This window comes from Prionailurus viverrinus, chromosome X, assembly GCF_022837055.1.
Source record: "Prionailurus viverrinus isolate Anna chromosome X, UM_Priviv_1.0, whole genome shotgun sequence".
In the NCBI taxonomy this organism is placed as follows: Eukaryota; Metazoa; Chordata; class Mammalia; order Carnivora; family Felidae; genus Prionailurus; species Prionailurus viverrinus.
Genome location: NC_062579.1, coordinates 66,752,430 through 66,758,429, shown reverse-complemented (window position 1 = coordinate 66,758,429; position 6,000 = coordinate 66,752,430). Strand labels below are relative to the sequence as shown.

At 40.3% G+C, this 6,000-nt stretch overlaps 1 pseudogene; it reads right to left on the bottom strand.

Moving 5' to 3' along the window:
- Positions 1-2,997: 2,997 nt before the first annotated feature.
- LOC125156995 (profilin-1-like) lies at positions 2,998-3,396 on the bottom strand (annotated as a pseudogene).
- Positions 3,397-6,000: the final 2,604 nt, after the last annotated feature.

The following is a 6,000-nucleotide window of genomic DNA, read 5'->3' as shown; positions in this document are numbered from 1 at the left end:
CTTCTATTTCACCTATTCTCTCTTCTGCCTCTTCAATCCGAGCCATGGTTGTCTCCATTTTATTTTGCAGCTCACTGATAGCATTGTTTAGCTCCTCCTGGGTGTTCCTTAGTCCCTCGATCTCTGTAGCAATAGATTCTCTGCTGTCCTTTATACTGTTTTCAAGCCCAGAGATTAATTTTATGAGTATTATTCTAAATTCACTTTCTGTTATATTGTTTAAATCATTTTTGATCAGTTTGTTAGCTGTTGTTATTTCCTGGACGTTTTATTGAGGGGAATTCTTCTGTTTAGTCATTTTGGATGGTCCCTGGAGTGGTAAGGAACTGCGGGGCACTTCCCCTTTGCTGTCTTGAATAACATGCGTTGGTGGGCGGGGCCGCAGTCAGACCTGATGTCTGCCCCTGGCCCACCGCTGGGGCCACAGTCAGACTGGTGTGTGCCTTCTCTTCCCCTCTCCTAGGGGCGAGATTCACTGTGGGGTGGCGTGGCCCGTCTGGTCTACTTGCACTCTGCCAGACTTGTGGTGCTGGGGATCTGGCATATTAGCTGGGGTGGATTGGCAAGGTGCACAGGGGCGGGAGGGGCAGGCTCAGCTCGCTTTTCCTTTGGAGATCCGCTTCAGGAGGGGCCCTTGACACCGGGAGAGAGTCAGACCCGCCGGAGAGATGGATCAGCAGAAGCACAGTGTTGGGTGTTTGTGGGGTGCAAGCAAGTTGCCTGGCAGGAACTGGGTGCCTTTGGGATTTTGGCTGGGGGATGGGCGAGGGAGATGGCCCTGGTTAGCACCTTTGTTCCCCATCAAGCTGAGCTCTGTCACCCGGAGCTCAACAACTCTCCCTCCCGTTGTCCTACAGCCCTCCTGTTCTCTGAGCAGAGCTGTTAGCTTATAACCTTCCAGATGTCAAATCCCACTGGCTGTCAGAACACACTAGGTCTGGCCTCTCCGCTTTTGCAAGCCAGACTCGGTGGCTCTGCTTCGCTGGCTGGCCGCCCCTCTGCCCCGGCTCCCTCCTGCCAGTCCGTGTAGGGCGCACTGCCTCACAGCCCTTCTTACCCTCTTCCGTGGGCCTCTCATCTGCGCTTGGCTCCAGACACTCCATTCTGCTAGGCTTTTGGCGGTTTTCTGGGTTATTTAGGCAGGTGTAGGTGGGATCTAAGTGATCAGCAGGACGCACTGTGAGCCCAGCATCCTCCTATGCCGCCATTTTCCCAGGATACATAAAGTATTCTTTATCTTGGCTATAGTATTTTTTATTTTGGCTTCACTAGATTTAGGTCTTTTGGCTCTGTGGTAAGGGACTCCCTGGTGTCTGCTTTGCTCAAACCTAGGTAGTAACCTTATCATCTTTTTAAATATATATCAGGCATATTCCCTATATCAATTCTGACTAGATCTCTGGCCATGACTTCTTGTTCTTTCCTTTGGGATAAATTCATTTGTCTTAACATTTTGTCTAGTTTTCTGTCTTCTCTGTTAGGAATGCCTTTTATGTTCCTGCTCTGAATGCATTGGCTATATTAAGACTATGTCATTTGCTGTCCAGAGACTGGAACTTCAAGTTTTGTGTGTGTGTGTGTGTGTGTGTGTGTGTGTGTGTATTCTGTGTGCACTCTCCATTTGTGATTTCACTGCTATTTCTCTCAGATCAGTCCTCTTCAGAGTTTCTCCTTGCTTACATTTGGAAGTGTTTGGACCTGGTCCAGTGTGTGGTGAATTTTAACTGTATGTGCTTTGGTCTGCTTGGTAGAAAAGGCTATATCTCCTACAGTTGAAGTTTTACAGCATTCTCTGAGTTGGTGCTTCTGGTGGGTTAGTGCTGATCTTCTGGGGGAAGGGCCTAGTGTCTGGTTCTCAGGCTGAATTGTCTTAGTAAAGATGCATCTTCAGATTACAGAGGGATATACATTAGTGTAAGCTTCTCCTGTCTTCACTGTGGGCACTGTGTTGCTCACTGAAGTCTGTCCACGCTGATGGGTGGCAGTGGGGGTGGGGGATGGCATCACCACATTCCCTTGTCCCTGGAGAGGGGAGTTCACACTGCCACCTTTTAGGAAGCCCTCACAGTAGAGTGAACAATCTCCCTTCTTATGTCTCAGGCTTCTGTCAGAATACAACCTTCACTCTGTCTGTGTCTGAGCTGTCTGCCTGGTGGTACGGTGCTCTTGTGTTTTATCTTAGGTGCATGGCTTGGTTTCAATATTCCAAATTTTAGAGACCTGTTGTGTGGTGGACTTGAACTGATCCTCTGGGGGATGGTCATGCCACGCTGTGGCTGATGACAGTTTGTCCCAGAAAAGCAGTTTCATGGCCATGCAGGAGCTCAGACTTTATAGTAAAGTGCAGCCAAATGCTGTCTTCCAGATTAGTTGCCTTCAACAGGTGTCTCTTCTGGTATGTTAATTAACCATGCTGCTCAATGGTGCCCACTATCTCTATTTTCCTGTAACAGGCAGTGCCACCTCTACCAAATGCACTCCAAGAAGGGCAACTGTCTCTCCCAATGCGACATGGGATCTTCAGACCATGTTGTCCATTCCTGTGCCTCTTTCCTCTTTCCCTACAGAAGCACCATTATGCACATCAGGCACAACCTTGGCTATGGGATAGACTTCCAAAACTTCAGACTTTGTGCTCTGCTGCTCATAAAAAGTTGCAATAATTAGGTCTTCTCTTTTTCCCAGTCAATGGTTTTGGGGAAGAATTTTTTTTTCTTGTGCAATACCCTGCATGCTGCTGTCACTCTGTCTCTATTTCTCTTTTTCCTCACTCCATGACCAAGGCTCCCTCCTCTCTGCAGCACCCACAATTCTCTTCTTCCCCGAATCAGATTTCTGAAGTTCCTACCTTCCACATTGTGGTTGTTTTTCTCCTTCTAGATATGCAGTTTGTTCTCTCAGTCCTCACATTGATTTACTGAGTGTTCGTAATGATTTGATATTTATCTGTGTTCAAGGTAGAAGATGAGCATAACGTCCCCCTATTATCTGACCATCTTAACTCCTTGCATAACATTTCTTGTTGATCGTACCACTGTGTACACCTTCTTTGCCCATCAGCAGGACTAATGTCTTGTCAGTCGTGGTGACAGTGACTTTGAAAGTGGAAGATCCCCCCAGTGCTCTTGGTATGAACATCCATGGTAAATTCCCATTCCTGAAACAGTGAGTCCCAGATAACAGAACATTTCTGGCCTCCACGTTCCATCCCATTCACAAAAATACTTGATTGGCCTTTGCCAACCAGGACACCAACCTTTGCTGGCATGATGTTGGCAAGGTTTTTCTGGAGACTGCTGCCCAGATGGAGGGCAAGTCCTTACAGCTCACAATGGCTATGTCCTGACAGGTCCCACCAACCATGAAGTTGTCGATATAAGTGCTCCACCTGGTCATGGCACTGCTACAGGGGCTACTCTCTGCACAGTGGTTAGGGGCATCACCACTGGGTTGGAGCCCTTGGGATGTTAGATAGGGTGATGTGGAGAGTTCAGGAGCACCCAGGTGATGCCACCCAGACTGTGGCTCTGCTAGCTGTGCAGCAGCCCTTGTACCACCACTTCTTCCATACAAATTTTACAATCTGCTCATCAAATTCCACATGAGAAAAATTGTCGGGACTTGACTGTTATTACATTTAACTTATAAATTAATTTTATATTTAATTTATTTAAATATTAAGTCACAAATATTAATTTGTGAACATTGTATACCTGTCATTTATGTCTCTAAAAATTCACAATGAAGTGTTCTAATTTTTCTAATTTTCTGTTGGTTGTTTTCTAGTTAGATATTTTTGGACCATATAAAATGGTAACCTTTTAAAGGTAAGCCTTCATATTTCTGTTTGCATATAAAAAGATAATAATTTCATATTAAACCTGTATCTAGTATAAATCAGAAATCTAGTTTTTATCCTAATTTGCTAATTTACAGAATTATTTGTATTTCCAATCTACAACATTTTATCTTCTGTATATAGTAGTAGTTTTTTTTATTTCTAGTCATTTTACTTTATATATATATATATAAAATCATTTATCTATTTATTTATGCCTTACTGAACTTCTTAAAACAAATTGTACACTATTAGATAGAAATGGTTACAGCAGCATTATTGACTTCTTCTGAGAATGTTGATTTACAATTAAAAAAATAAAACAATTAGGAAATCTTTAGAAGAATTAATGTTAACCTGGAATGTAGTGAGTTATGGAATATTTAAGTTCATGAAACAGTTTACGTTTGAAATCATCAAGTCTATGACTTAGTTCATTACTGATGGACTCTTTACTAACTCTGAAGTGTTTTTAATATTAACTTTATTTTTACTGTTTTGAATTAGGCTTTACTCAGTTATACTTGCATATGCTAAATTTGCTTAATTTTTTATAGCACTGAATCTTTTCATAAATGATTGACTTCTTTATATTTTCATAGAATACACTAATGTTGTTTACGTAGATATTCTGGAGATACACAGGTATATAGCCAGATAGGAACAACAGAAAACCCAAGTCATCATGGAGTATGATTCAATGTATGGAGGAAGCCATATATATATATATATATATATATATAGGGCTTGGAAATTCCTTCAGGATGAAATTGTATTCACACATGCTTTTCTGGTCTGGTCACCAATCTAATACTAATACTGTAAGACAGGGGCAGGAAAAGAAAACCTTACTGTATAAGGATTTAATTTCTGGAAGCATGACACTGTTTTGAGAAGGGAATATAGATTTAAGAATTGATTTGAATACTGGAACCTAGGTGGCTAAGTTGATTAAGCATCCTACTCTTGATTTCAGCTCAGGTCATGATCTCACAGTACATGAGACTGACTCCCATGTTGGGCTCTGCACTGAGAGTGTGGAGCCTGCTTGGTATTCTCCCTCTCTCTCTGCCCCTTCCCCACCCATGCTTTCTCTCTCTCTTTCTCTCTCAAAATATATAAATAAACTTAAAAAATTGATTTGAGATTATATACAAATTATTAGTTACTCATCTCCCTATCAGAGCAATTTTATAGTGAATCTTTCAAGCTTATACTTAATACTGAGAAAGTGAGGATTATTTGACATGTAACAATTATATAGATCTATATATTCATGTTTACTGGAATAGGCTTAATATTGGGGAAAATATACTTGCATTATTGGTCATTCCCACATTTTTGTGAATACTGTTTATCAATTAATAAGGGATGATCATCTTCCCATCCTCTACATGACACAAACCTTTTATTCATAAATAAAAGAAAGTATACCATAGTTTTAAATGGTTCAAGGAGTTAAAAGCACTATGACTAATTTATACTAGGCCACAACTTAAGAAAAATCTGAATTTAATTATACACTGTGTTTGTTGTTAAGCATTCTGTGAAATAAGAGAGAATGAATGACCCAGAGGACAAGATGACATATGCTTTCATGGCTAGTGGTAAAAAATTATCCATTGTAATTAAAGTTTTTTTTAATATAAAGGGAAACTTAGAGATAATGCTTTTCAAAATTAAAGGGAAAAAAAGATTTCCAATACTTTACATTTACTAAAGGAATTTTTCCTCTAACTAATAAAAATTTGAGAATATAGTTTAAAAATAGACATATAAAGATAAAGAAAAAGAAATATGAGGTACCGTTTTAATTAATTCCTAAACTTTCCTTTAGAAAGATAAAAACAATTGCCAAAGTAGTCAGCTTAATTTGAAACAAATATAACCATTTTTCTCAGTTCTAGTAATTCCTGTAAATAGATTAATAACATGCTTGTTTTGTTTATCTATCAATAGTTGCTCTGTTGGTTAAACAATTTAGTTTACAAGTGACTACAGATACATATTGAGGCTGACATCTACACTATACTCATTCCCAAGTATCTCTATGCTATGTTTTTTTGGGGAGGCAGATTATATAGAATATTATGTTTCCTTCCGTAGTGGGTGAAAACACAAACTATGTCTTTCAATAATAGTCTTTCCTTAACACTTTTATT